A 14,308-nucleotide genomic window follows, 5' to 3' on the forward strand; every position below is an offset into this window, starting at 1 on the left:
TAACATCACCTTATCTGACCTTTTCTGCTTGACTCAGACATATACTAGATATTGCAAATAAGGGAAACCATGGGACCTATGTTTCTTTGGGCCTGGATTACTTCAGTTAATATAATTTTTTCCAAGCCTTTTCATTTCCTAACAAATGGGGCAATGTCATTCTTTCTGACATTGTGTATATATATATACCACATTTTCTTGATCCATTCATCTACTGAGGGGCATCTGGGTTGGTTCCAGATCTTAGCTATGGTAAATAATGCTGCAATAAACATAGTTGTGCTGCTAGCTTTAGTGTGGTCTTGTTTGTAAACATTTGGGTAAATGCCCATAAGTGGGATTGCTGGGTCATAAGGGAGCTCTATATGGAGTCTTTTGAGGAACCTCCATACTACTTTCCAAAGTGGGTTTCTAACATATTTATGATGATTGCTTTGTTGCTTTGTATGTACCTCCCCCATGGTATAAGCCCTGTTTTCACTGTATTTGATGTTGATATAATTTGTGGAGGGGAAGGGGAAAAATGAATTGTTTAAATAGGGATACAGGGGACCCATCTCAACAATGAGATGTATAAGACGTTATGTCGAAAAACAAACTTTACAACTTTGTCGAGGTGGGAGGTGGGGGGATGTGGGAATGGTAAGAGGGTGTGAGGGTAGGAGGGTGGAGAGGAAAAGGGATGGTATGGGGAAACAAAGGAGGAGGCAACAATGCTTGATAAGAAATGCACTCACTATCTTGCCCATATAATTGTAACCCCGTCTGTATGGTATTTTCACAATTAAAAAAAAAAAAAACCTTGTGAAAAATTCCAGTAATCATGACAATGTGGTAAAAGGAAAGGAAAATAGAGCAAAAGAACATAATTGAGAGTCTAGAAATAAACCTATACTCTTAACATCAAGTGATTTTTTATGAAAGTACCAAGATACTTCAATGGGGGAAAAGAATAGTCTTTCCAATTACTTTTGCTTAGACAACTGGATACCTCATATAAATCAATATTTAGAGCCCTGTTTCATACCACATAAAAAGTTAACTGAAGGTGGATAAAAATTTAGGTATAAGAGTAAAATCATCAAATGCCTAGAAGATGACATGGACATCAGTCTTCATGACTTGAATTAAGCAATTAACTAAAAGCACAAGTGACAGAAAAAGTCAAATTTAACTTCATTAAATTTAAAAACTTTTATGTATTGATGGACACCATCAAGAAAAGGAGAGGAAAACTCACAGAATGGAAAAAATACATAAATCATGACTTGTACCAAGAATTTACAAAGAACTCTTGCAATTAGAGAAATACAAATCAAACCACAGTGAAATGTATTTCACATTTGCTGGGATAGCTATACTAAAAAGGAAAAAGAACTATTGGTGAAAATCTGGAGAAATTGGAATCCTTATACATTGTTGGTGGAACATAAAAAAACAAGAATTATTTCTCAATTATCTTAATTGCAGTATTGGTGGTATAGCCACAGTAGAAAACAATTTGTGAAAGTTAAGCACGGAATGACAACATCATCCATAAATTTCACTTCTAGGCCTATACCCAAGAGAACTGAAAACATATATGTACCCATGATTTGAGCAGGATTGTTCATAGTCAAGAAGTAGAGACAGTACCATCAATTGGTGAGTGGCTAAACAAAAGGTTGCATATCCATACAAAGAAATATTATTCAGCACTGAAAAAAGATGAAAGAATAAGTACATGTTGGATGAACAGTAAGAACATTACACTAAACATGAAACACTACACATAAAAGGCAACATATTGCATGATTCAACCATATGAAAGATCCAGAATAGGCAAATGTATAGAGTCAAAATGTATAGAGACTTCTGCATTTGCAGAAGTCTGGGAGGGGTGGAGAGTGGAATGACAACAAGAAAAAATAGTTTCTCTTTGGAGTAATGAAAATATTCCAGAAAAAGACATTGTTATGGATATGCAACTTTGTGAATATCCATTGAATCGAATATTTAAAGGATAATTTTATGGTATGTGAATTCAATCTCAAGGGAAAAAGCTTAGATACTTTAATGATAAGAAAATTTATGTACAAAGATGCAATTATGTTGCCAAGACAGAATAGCCAAAAAGAGTTTTAGAAAGTTAATTAAATCTAGTAATAAGTATCAAGCTCCTCACTAAATGCTGTGGCCATCACTAAATGCTGAGACACCCTTCACCAGGGAGCATAGCTGACTGTCCATCTCATCTCTACCCCTTTGGATCCAACTTGCCCTGCCAGTTCTCAGCATAGAAAGTGGGGTGTGGGGCACTCGTATGGATGCAAGACTCTTCCAACTCTTCCACTGTTTGGGACTTCCCATTGCCAGGGCTGAGACTTTTTCTATTATTTGAGACTCTTCTTATTTGTTCTTTATTTTCCTCTCTTCTATCTCAAATCACTGTGTCAAGGCTTTTTCTACCTATTCTTGATCCTTCCTTCTTTATGCTTTACAATCATTTTTCCCTAAAAAATTTCTTTGTTCTTCTAACCTTGGCATATATTGCTTGAAGGACAGGAGCTGACTCACTAAAATAGATCTAAAGTTGATTCCAGTCTAGTACTTGAACTATGGCTGGAAGGTCCTGGTAGGGCCTTGTATGTGTATTTATCTGATTAGGGGAAGAAAAGTGAAATAACAAAATGCTGAAAGAAGTACAAAAGACAACCCGTTGAAACAATGATACTCACTGGACCCTATGTCGGAAATGAACTTTACAACTTTGGGAAGCGGAAGAAGGAGTGAGGGGAGGGAAGGGATACTGGGGGAACAGCAATGGAGTGGGTAACAATGTTCCATGAGAAATGTACCTTACTCATGTAAATGTAACCCCTCTGTACAGCATCTTTACAATAAAATAAAAATTTAAAAAAGAATATAATTCACAGAAATTTCTAAGCTATGATTCCATTTGTGAAAATAAGCAAAACCATAGGTTCTTTTATAAATATTTAGAACACCAGAGAAACATATCTAAAACTTTATCAAATTTGAATATAGAAGGAAATCAAATGTATCTCTGGATATAAGTGAAGATATGTAACATTGACCTTCAATGAAGTAAAATGAGACTGTCAACAGGCAGAAACTTTTCACATTAAAGAAAAAAAAAGACTATGGGAGATGGTTACTCTGCATGGCCACAGGATCCTAAAATTTGTTTATGTAACACATTTAATTCACTTGTACTAAATAGATGTAAAAAAAAACCAATAAGCCATCCATTCCACAAGAGTGCCTACTTTGAATAACAATATGTATTTAAGTGAAGAAGTTCTAGAATGCTTAGAAAATACCACTTTACCCAATCATTGTACTTCACTATTATTTAATTTAAATATTATATGATTACAATTGAAACTACAACCACTGCCTGGTTAACCCAGACCAAGCTTATGCACCAAGATCATAGTATTTCAAACTATGAGGAAATCAATTTAGTAAGTCAGGAAAGCAGGGTTCTTTATTTTGTCTTAGAAAAGATAAGAATATACATACAGAGTAAAATACAGCTTGATCAAATTTTTATTTTAGATGTATGTGTCTATTTGTGGATATGTTTATATCCATTAACTAGATTTCAATATTCTTATTGTTGATCGCATTTGAAAAAACTGAAAGTCATGACCTAAGAGATTGACCATGAAGTCGGCACATCCAGGAGCCACAGTAAAGACATTTGTCAAGGTTCCCCAGAATTTCTCTGGTTCCCCAAAGACTTATCAAGGTCATGTACCTTTAATGATAGTGATCAAGTGGATGAATCATAGTAGACTTTCTGGAGGCATTCAGTTAACCAATCTGGAGGCAGAATCACATTCATAATCAGATGAGATGCCAGAGATCACCTCATCTGGGTCAACTCAACCTGAGAGCTCTAAAACTCACAGTGTGTTGAGAATATGGAAGACCCTTCCTCATCATCACATGCTCTCTCTGGACTAATACAGTTTATCCCAAGCTCAATCCTGGGAATGTTGCTAATAAAGACTTGAACCAACAATACAGGCCATTCTTTCATTTTCTGGAAGAAGGGTGATTCATGGAAGAAAATTCCTCTTTTAAATTGAGATGATTTGGAACATTGAATCTGGAGTTAAGAATAGTTCAAAAAGAGAAGCCAGGAATGCTTGCAGACCATTGCTAGAAGTGAAACAGATGCTACACATTCATTTCTTCTAGGGGCACTGAAGGAACTTCTTGTTGCCCATGGTTTCTATCTGGACCTTAGCTAGCAATTGTGTCAGAAGTGATTTGTCTGTAACACTAGATGCCACACAAATTAGTAAAGAAAGCAAAAAACACCAAGGAATTGAAGTATATTTTATTATTCAGACCTGAAAAATATGATGTGGACAATAAATGTTGGAAAACACTTCAACAAGTGTTGGAAAACAAATGTTCAGCAAATGTTGAAAGGAATAATAGAGCTGCTCAATCTTAAAATGGAAAGAAATCCTAATTTCTCAGGTGCTTTTCATAGTTCAGGTGTATGTACCCTCCAGGTAAATGTAGGTCAACTATGGGGTAGAAAAGCCACAGGAAAAGTAAGGTGTGGTAGGTTCAGATTGTTTAATTGAATTTATGATATCACTAACTGCAAATGCACTGTTGTTTTTAAGCAATTGGAAAGAAAGCTGCCAGAAACAAGCATTATTATCAGAAAAATATCTTATTTTGTTGTATTTTTCCAGTTTGTAGGTCTGAATTCAAAGCCCCATATTCAGTCTGCTGCACAGGTATGGCTTTATCACTTGTGCCATTCCTTCAGCCTGGCTTTTTGCTGGCTTAGTGAAGACAGTCTTGAGGAAATTTCTGCCAAGGCTGACTTCAAACTGTCTCAATCCAGATCTCAGATTCTTGGTTAGCTAGTATTATAGGTGTAAGCCATTTGTATCTGGCTTAGTCTTATATTTAAACATTGTTTAGGCTTAAATTTTATCATATCCCATTCTTTAAGAAAAAAATTAGTTCTGTATCAGTTGGTTATACATTAAAGAAAATTTACAAGCAAAAGAAATTGTTTATTGCTAAATTTCTTCTTGTTTGGATTGTCACTGTTGAGAATCACTTCCCAACTGAGAGTCATCAATGTTCACTGATACCATCAATGATCAGGACATTGATGGTGAAGTCTGGAATCATCCCAAGACCTTCTTCTAAGGGGGTATAATCTGAAAGCTTTTAGGTAAAATAAAACTTGCAATGCTTTTCTCAACTGCTTAATCCATAGTTTGTTGCAAACAATTTTAAGGGTTTCTTTTTTTATCATCAAGGTGATATATAGAGCGGTTACAGTTACAAAAGTAAGGTAATAAGTATATTTCTTGTCAAACTTGTTACCCCTTCTTCATTTTTCTCCTACTTCGCCTCCTCCTCCCACCCCACACCCAAGTTATTACAGATCACTTCCCACATATTGTCTTCCGTATGTCGCTGTTGCATTGGTTCCCCCTATCCTTTGTCTCACCACTCTGTTGTTCTCCTTCTCTTCCCTAATTCAAATAAACATGCATACACTACCAGCATATCAAAATCAAATGCAGTGATATAGGGGATGTAGCATAGGGGAAAGAACATACAAAAGAAAAAAAATTCACAAAGTACATTAAAAACAACAAAGAAAAATCCCTAGTGTCCATATCTTGGAGTTCATTTAGCTTAGTGTCATGTTATATGTTCATAGCTATTGAGCTATTCTGCTCATCTGATAAACTTATCCTAGATGTATACTAATTATTGCAAATAAGGGAAACTATGGGTTTCTGTAGTGTACCAGCAATTCCTTAACTGTTGAAGATGCATGTCTAAAGAATGAATCAAGACATAGCATAATTTGAAAGGTAATGTAGGGATCCTGGGCATCCATTCCTTATGCTGTATACCACTCATAGCTCACTTGTCATTCATGCCTTCATGTGCGCATGTACATGTATGTGTATGAGTACTGTGTAAATGATATCGTTGATTTTAATTTATCCTCATATTAAATTGGGTTCAAACTCATGGTAGCTGTGCTTTTGTTATCTATTGCTATAACAAATTACTATGAAGAAAGCAACTTAAAATAGTGCCCATGTATTATCTCAAAGTTCTAGAAGTCGGAAATTTACCGTAATATGGATGGATTTGTTTGGAGCCATTACATTTGTGGTCATTTGTTTTTATAGCAATAGGAAACTAAAATGCATGATTTTCAAGAGTCTAGGAAGAGGATTTAGGCAGGGGCTGAGGAACATATCTGGACTGGAATGTGTAGGGATTTTCCCAGTAGTTATCTTTATCCCAGGCAAGTAAAGGATTTATACTATATTGTGCTCATTTTAGAACTGTGCCTACTCTGTAGTCCATTTGGTTTTAGGCTTGCTGGAGTCATGGGGTGCTGGAGCCTGGTTTTCTATTCCAAAGTTTTCTTTGTGTAGCTCTGGCCTCTTTGAAGACCAAAGAACTATTTAAGATTAGAACTCCATTTATTTTTAAATATTATTTCAGAGATTGCCCCCACTACCATCCAAAGTTATTTAACCCAAAAATCAAAACGAAATCTTATTTGGAAATAAGGTCTTTACAGATGTAATTAGTTAGGGATCTTGAAATGGACTAAGGCTAGATTTAGGTTGGGTGGTAAAGCCAATGACTAGAGTCTTTACTAGAGAGGAGAAACATAGAAGGAAGACTATGCAAAGACAGGCAGCAATTGGCATGAGGTATCTACAAACCCAGGGGTATCTAGAATTGTGAGAGATTTTTCTATTGTTGTAAGTCACCAAGTTTGCAATGATGTATTATTGAAGCCTCAGGAGACTAATACCCTCAGTTATTAAATGAGGGAGATAAAATAGATAATGTCTATTAGATGCTTCTTCTAGCCATAGAGTTCCAGGAAGCTGTAATTCTGTGAATCCAATATTGTCATTGTAATGATTTCTTATTTAATTAAAGAAAGAGCATAAACTGTCATTGGAAGCCTAGTATCCATCAGATTCAGGTTGTCTCAATCTCACAAATGCCCTTTGAGTTAGAGACAATTGTTCCCCTCTTACAAATGAGGAAGCTAAGGCTCAGAGAGGGTAAGTGACCAACACGCTCTTGCAGGCTTATAAGTGTTAAGTATTACTCTCAGAAATACTCAAAGCCATCAACTTCTACAAGCTTATGCCTAGAAGGAATTTCAATCTAACGTGCACTCCAAGGCCTTATTCTCTAGACATATTTACATCTTTATGGAGCATGTGTATGTGAAGGTCACAAATATCAAAAACCTATCCCAAACTACCCAAGCAAGTACTAAGAGGTTCTTATCATGACTAGATATTGTGACATTTCAAGACAATACTTTGTTCAGCCATATTAAATCCTGAGGAAAAATAAAAAATCTGCCTTTTGTTATTTTTATTGGTGTTTTGGGATAGGGTCTCCCTCTTTAGCCCAGGCTGGTGATCCTCATATCTCAATTTCCTGAGTACTGGTAATTAAGCATATACCAGTATATAAGGCAAATTTTTGTCTTTCAAAATGCTTTGGGGCTAGGGATGTAGCCAATGAGTAAAATATTTGCCTCACAAATACAAAATCTTGGATTGAATCCCTAGCCCCTGAAAACAAAAATGATTTTTGACATTTTGTCATTGAGGATTGATCCTGCTATTGATTTTTGCATTAGTTTATATATATATGTATGTATACATATATATAAATATGACATTAAAAACCCAGCACAGTGACTCACATTTGCAATTCTAGCTATTGGAAAACTAAGATCAGAAAGATTCTGGGCAAAAAGAAAGACATATCTCAAAACGAAAAGGTAAGAGTAGTGACATTCATCTGTCATCTTAGATATGGAGGCAAGTATAGATAGAAAGCCCACAGTCAGCTTATAGAAAGCTTATAAGGCCTGGACTGCTCTTGAGGAAAAAAACCCCGCAAGATTCTAGCTCATAAGTAACCAGAGCAAAAAGGGCTACAGCTGTGACTCAAGTGGTAAAGCACCTGCTTAGCAAGCATGAAGCCCTGAGCTCCAACTTTTGTACCACCCCCACAAAATGTCATTGAAATGTTACTTATCTTTTTTTTTTTTTTTTTTGGTCGGCCGTGGGGCTTGAACTCTGGGCCTGGGCGCTGTCCCTCAGCTCTTCAGCTCAAGGCGAGCGCTCTACCACTTGAGCTACAACGCCACTTCCGGTTTTCTAGTGGTTTATTGGAGATAGGAGTCTCACGGTCTCTCCTGCCCGGGCTGGCTTTGAACCGCGATCCTCAGATCTCAGCCTCCTGAGTAGCTAGGATTACAGGCGTGAGCCACCAGCGCCCGGCTTTGAAATGTTACTTATCTTTATTACTGAGTTCCTTTGTGTTCCTAAAATTTTAGACCTGAGGCAAGTGGCTTGATCTCAGTATCTTTACCACATCAAGAAGACTGAAAAGGCTGGGCACCGGTGGCCCACGCCTGTAATCCTAGCTACTCAGGAGATCTGAGGATCATGGGTCAAAGTCAGCCAGGCAGGAAACCATGAGACTCCAATAAACCCCTAGAAAACTGGAAGTGGCGCTGTGGCTCAAGTGGTAGAGTGCTCGCCTTGAACGGAAGAGCTCAGGGAAAACTCCCAGGCCTAAAGTTCAAGCCCCATGACCAACCAAAAAAAAAAAAAAAAAAGATTGAAAAAGAAGATGGAATGTAAGCCACATTTCTAAGCCTCACCATTGAGAATTACTCATTTTCCCCTGCCTTTCTCCCATGCATAAATGAGCTACATGCATTGATAACATGTGTGTGTCTCTCTTCTTAATTTGCCTGTGTATAATAGATTTCTGCTTCAGCTAAGAATGAAGGGTAGACTTTTTAATAAAATAATAATTTATCCTTGCACTAGTGGTTAACACATGTAATCCTAGCCACTCAGCAGGCTGAAATCTGAGGATTGCTGTTCAAAGCCAGCCTGGGCAGGAAATCTGTGAGACTGATCTCCAATTTAACTACCAGAAAACAGGAAGTAGAGCAGTGGCTCGAAGTGGTAGAGCCTTTAGCAAAAAGAGCACGAGCATAGTGCCCAGGCCCCGAGTTCAAGCCAGCAATACAAATAAAAAACTGAATAATTTATTACAAAGGAGAAGGAATCTTCCTCAATTAAAATATCACTTAAAACAGATACTTTACAGAGAGTAACCTTTCTTTGATGATTCTATTAAACTCTGTATTTTCTTTTTAAAGAAGGTGCTCTACCACTTGAGCCATGCCTCTAGCTCTGTTTTGCTTTATTTTTAAAATAGGGTCTCCTGGGAGAAGTGATAATACAGCAATAAATTTTTTAAAAAAATTCTTAAAGACTTTCTTAAGTACTTCCAGAATTGCTTTTTCAAGGATATGTGGGGTCTATAGTACAGAGAAGTGACTAAGCAGATAGCTAGATATAAATTATTATTGTTAATGTGACTCTACTTTCAGTTAGAATCTGATGATTAAGTCAGATAATATATTCTTAACCTGCTTCTACCACTTTCTCCACTGTTCATTGATTGTGAGATCCATGAGGTCAGAGACTGCTGTTTTTTAAAAAATAATTTTAATCGCTAAAACCCCACCACCTAACACCTAACACAGTGCCCAGTATCCAGAAGGCATTCAATATACTGCTGTTGAATAAAATGGATATCTCTAATGGATACATTTATAAGCCATAGGGAGAGGTTATAAGAATGTAATTCACCATAAGATGCACTTTTTTTTCTTTGCATCTCTGGGGTTTTGAACTCAGAACCCCACATTTAGTCAGCTTGTTTGACTGGTGCTCTACTCCTTGGGCCATTCCTCCAATCTAGCCTTGTGCTGGTTATTGTGGATGAAGTCTCACAGACATTTCTGTGAAAGATGGCTTCAAACTGAGATCCTTTAGATTTCATTCTACTGAGTAGCTAGAATTACATCATGTGGCTACAAAATGCTTTTTTTTTAACAGTTAGAATTCCTTATCAGTGGAAGTCCATTACAACAATGAAACTCTTATCACTGGAGGTGTTGTCAAAGTGTTCCAGAGGAAGAACACATTTAACAGAGAAGGATGAGTCAAAGCATTTCTACCTCTTGAGTTGGTAGGTGTTCACGGGATATAGACCACAAGAAGACCAGCTAACACTAAGGAATTAACAGCTTAAGATGCTAAGCAGAACTGTGAGTCAACAATTAACTTATTAAAAGAAATGTCTACAAGGATTGTCAAACTGGAGGATTCTGAAATAGTACTATGAAGCATTGTAATGTGAAGCTTGTCTTTTAAAAGCTATACTACTATATCTTGGAATGATGTCCAGAGGACTGAGGATTTAATCAACATTATCTACTGCAAAGATGTAGAGTGATAAAAGGTTAAGAGAAAGATAGACAGTGGTGTTGAGAGCATGCTATGATTTGTAGACTTGTGGCCTGTTTCCATGTTCCTTCCATGCCTTAAACAAAGTAAATGGTAGAGCCAGTTGTTCCAATAAATGACTGGGTGCACTTCTACAAAGAAGAAAATTACTGGACAATGAAGGAAATGTCTTCTGAGATAAATGAACATCATCCATTAATTTAAAAGCCATAAATAGAATGATAAACAGTACTGACTCATAATGTCAAAGTTCAAAGGCACTTTTAAAATGGCTCTTCATAGAAAAGCTGACCTTTCTTTTTCTTTTTTTATTATCAGAAAGTTTTCTTCGGGCAGTCTGGGCCTTGGGTCATTTCATTTTGACATGGAAGTTCTTTTGACATTAAAATAATCCAGCCAGAAGTGACCATGAAAGCATATATGTGATATAAAAACAATAATATAGAAGTATTGGAATTTTGAAGGTTGTATTTTTAATATTTATTTTTTATTGTAAAGATACTGTATAAAGGGATTACAGTTACATGAGTAAGGTAAGTATATTTCCTAGCAAACATTGTTACGCCCCTCCTTTGTTTTTCCCCTACCATCCTTTCCTTTCTTACCTCCCCAATTTCTCCTTCTCCTCACCCCCCAGGCTCTAAAGTTTATTTGCAACATAGTGTCTTGTACATTTCATTGTTACAATGGGTCAACCTGTAACTTATTTCAGCATTTTGTTATTTCCCTTCCCCTGCCCAAATTATAAAATTGTATATACAAGATGCTGGGCACCAGAATCAAATACAGTGAAAACCGGGGTTATACCATGGGGAAGAACATACAAAAGAAACAAAAATGACACACTACATTATAAGTACATTAAAAACAACAGCAACAAGGAGCAGAAATCTTCGTCCTGCTTACCACAGACAGTTGCAGACTATGGGCAGCCCCGAAACCAAGGGAAAGGCAGTGAGTACCATACAAGACATCCTCATCCCTTTTCAAGGTGTAGTGGTGGGAAGGTAGCCCCTTTCCCACCACCAGAGAAGAACTCCCATTTTGATACTGATAAAGACAGGGCCGGAGCAGCTCGCAACTCAGGCCTTGGAAGAAGACTATAGGAGCCATTCTACAGGTCAAAGGAACCTGACCTGCTGAGCTCAGCTCCACCCCAAGAGAAAGTTGCCATTCCCAGGCAGAGATAACTCCACCCAGAAAGGAGTGACTTTCTTCACTGGGTAAACAGAGCCAGAGGCTGCCCCATTCCATTGTAGCACAAGCTGCAGCCCCAGCTGCCTGAGGGTAAAAGAAAAACAACTGGAATCTCAGTAAACATAAATCCTGAGAATGGCTTCAGGCTGGGCTGTGTGAGTGAGTGTCTCAGGAGCTAGTTCCTGAGGAAAAAGCTACTGATTGCTGACAGGCTTCAACCCTACCCAAAACCTAGCCCCATAACAGAAACTTAAGGTTTTAATAGTTCCTTTAGAAATATGATTTGTGTCAGATCCACCTGTATCCTTAAATAACTGGTTTTTCCCCATCTCCTCCACAAGTTATACTGACATCAAATATAGTGAAAGCAGGGGTTATACTGTGGGGGAGGGACATACAAAGCAACAAAACACATGCATGAAAGAAAAAACATTAAAATACATATCTAAGGGTTCATTTTCCTGACATCACATTATCTGACCTTTTCCGCTTGACTCATACATATACTAGATATTGCAAATAAGGGAAACCATGGGACCTATGTTTCTTTGGGCCTGGCTTACTGTGAGAAGTACAAGTTGTCATGTCCAAAACGAGCTTTACAACGTCGGTGCGGGGGTGGGGTAGGGTGAGGAATGGGGGGGGAGGGGGGAAGGAGAAGGATTGGGATGGGGGGGAGGGGGGAGGCTGGGAAGGGATGGGAAGGGTAAACAAAGGAGGGGGCTGCAATGCTTGGTAAGAAATGTACGCATTATCCTGCCCATGCAGGATATAAATAAAATAAAATTAAATTAAAAAAAAAAGAAATATGATTTGTGGGCTGGGAATGTGGCTCAGTGGTAGAGTGTTTACCTAGCATGGGTTTGATTCTTCAGTACCACATAAACAGAAAAAGCTGGTAGCAGAGCTGTGGCTCAAGTGGTAGAGTGCTAGCCTTGAGCAAAAGAAGCTCAAGAACAGTGTCTAGGACCTGAGTTCAAGCCCCAAGACTGGCCAAAAAAAAAAAAAGAAAAGAAAAAGAAAAAAAATAACTTGTAAGAGGTTATGAGCAGCTAAAGGAATCCAAACCAACAGAGATTTTCTCTAGTGTATTTGATGTTATTTCACAATATTCTACATAGGAAAAATTCTGAGCATTTTACTAGAAACCCTCTGTATCTAAACATCTTCATTAGGTATAGGTTTGTTGACACTGAATCCAGATGTGAATGTAAGCTCATTTTTATGAATATGAAAACCTCTTAGAAAAGACCTCGGTTCTCCATTTTGAAATATGAGAACTTTACTGAGAGTAAAGTTCACTCTTTTAAGTGTGCAATTTGTACATCTTTACAAATACAATTGTATTTGCATTTGTCAATACAAACAATACAAGATGCAGGACAGTTACATTGCAACTTCAATTTCTCAGTTTCTCTTTGTAGTTACCCTTTTTCTCTACCTTCAGCCTCTGGCAGCTACTGATGTGTTTTCTTGTTGTAATGTTTGTTTGGGTAGGAATTGTGGCTCAAGTTGTAGACTCTGCCTAGCAAGTGAAAGACATTTGAGTTCAAATCCTCAGTATGAAATGATAGAAAGAAAGACAGATGAATGAAGACAGGAAGGGGGGAGAACACAGTTATAAAATTCAGTATATATCCTACAAAAATAAGAAAATTGAGGTTAGAGGTATGGTGGGGAGGATGGAGGAGAATGATGAAAAGGGGGATGTTGATCAAGATGTACTGTATTCATAAACTGCTTTGTTGAATGGCAACTCCTTTGTACAACTATTTAAAGATAATTTTAAAAAAGAAACAGAGTTCCATATGAATGAATTATACAATATGCAGCCCTGACCTCTTTTAACTTTCATATATTCAATAATAGTAAAGTACTAGTATCTGTTTTAATTTATTAGTTTCTTAAATTAAAGCCAATAATAGGCATAAAATCCAAATTAATATTACCTTGTGAAACAGATATTTCCCATTTGAATATATTTATTCTTTAGTACTTCGTTTTAATGCTTTCAATCAGAATCTCTCAAAGATCCAGTTTCACCAAATTCTCCAAACCAGATTGAGACTAATCCACTACATGTGGGAAACACTATCTCAAGAGATGTTCATTTTATGGGATTGATTGTCCGATTTTAGTTATATGTCGCAATGGGATCAAAGTGCAGAGGTTGGGAGAGGTAATGTTGCCCTTGGATATGAGGATACCATTACTGGCTACAAGGCCTCAAACAAGTTTCTAAAACTTGTTGAGCTTTGATTTTCTCCTATGACTTAAAGGGACGGAACATCTACTTCAGAAGTTGAATGTGGTGGCACAAGCCTTCCATCCCAGCTTCATGGGAGGCAAAGGTAGAAAGATAATTGTCCCAGACCAACCACTGGCAAAAGCAGGAAATCCCATCTAAAGCAGAAGGGATGAGGTCATGAGTCAAGTAGTAGAAGCATGACCCGCTGAATTCAAGATCAATACTGCCAAAAATACTTTTGTCTTGGAGCAGGGTGTGGTGGCACATGCCTGTAAGCCCAGCTGAGGCTAAAGCAAGAGAACCATAAGTTCTATGCCTCCTTGTCTCAAAAACGGACAATATAAAAGATGTGAACATAAGCTCATCTTCATGAATATTAAAACCTCTTAGAAAGTGCATGTAAAATACTATACCATGTGGTACTTAATGAACAGAAACACTTACATTATTAGACATCATTGTCATCATCCTT

General features: G+C 37.3%; 1 protein-coding gene across 1 annotated transcript in view; it reads right to left on the reverse strand.

The window, feature by feature from the left end:
* Positions 1–14,308, reverse strand: part of Pde11a (phosphodiesterase 11A) — a 209,385-nt gene that overhangs the window by 171,051 nt on the left and 24,026 nt on the right. The window lies entirely within an intron of this gene.

The sequence above is a fragment of the Dipodomys ordii genome, unplaced genomic scaffold (genome assembly GCF_000151885.1).
Source record: "Dipodomys ordii isolate 6190 unplaced genomic scaffold, Dord_2.0 Scaffold5, whole genome shotgun sequence".
Classification (NCBI taxonomy): Eukaryota; Metazoa; Chordata; class Mammalia; order Rodentia; family Heteromyidae; genus Dipodomys; species Dipodomys ordii.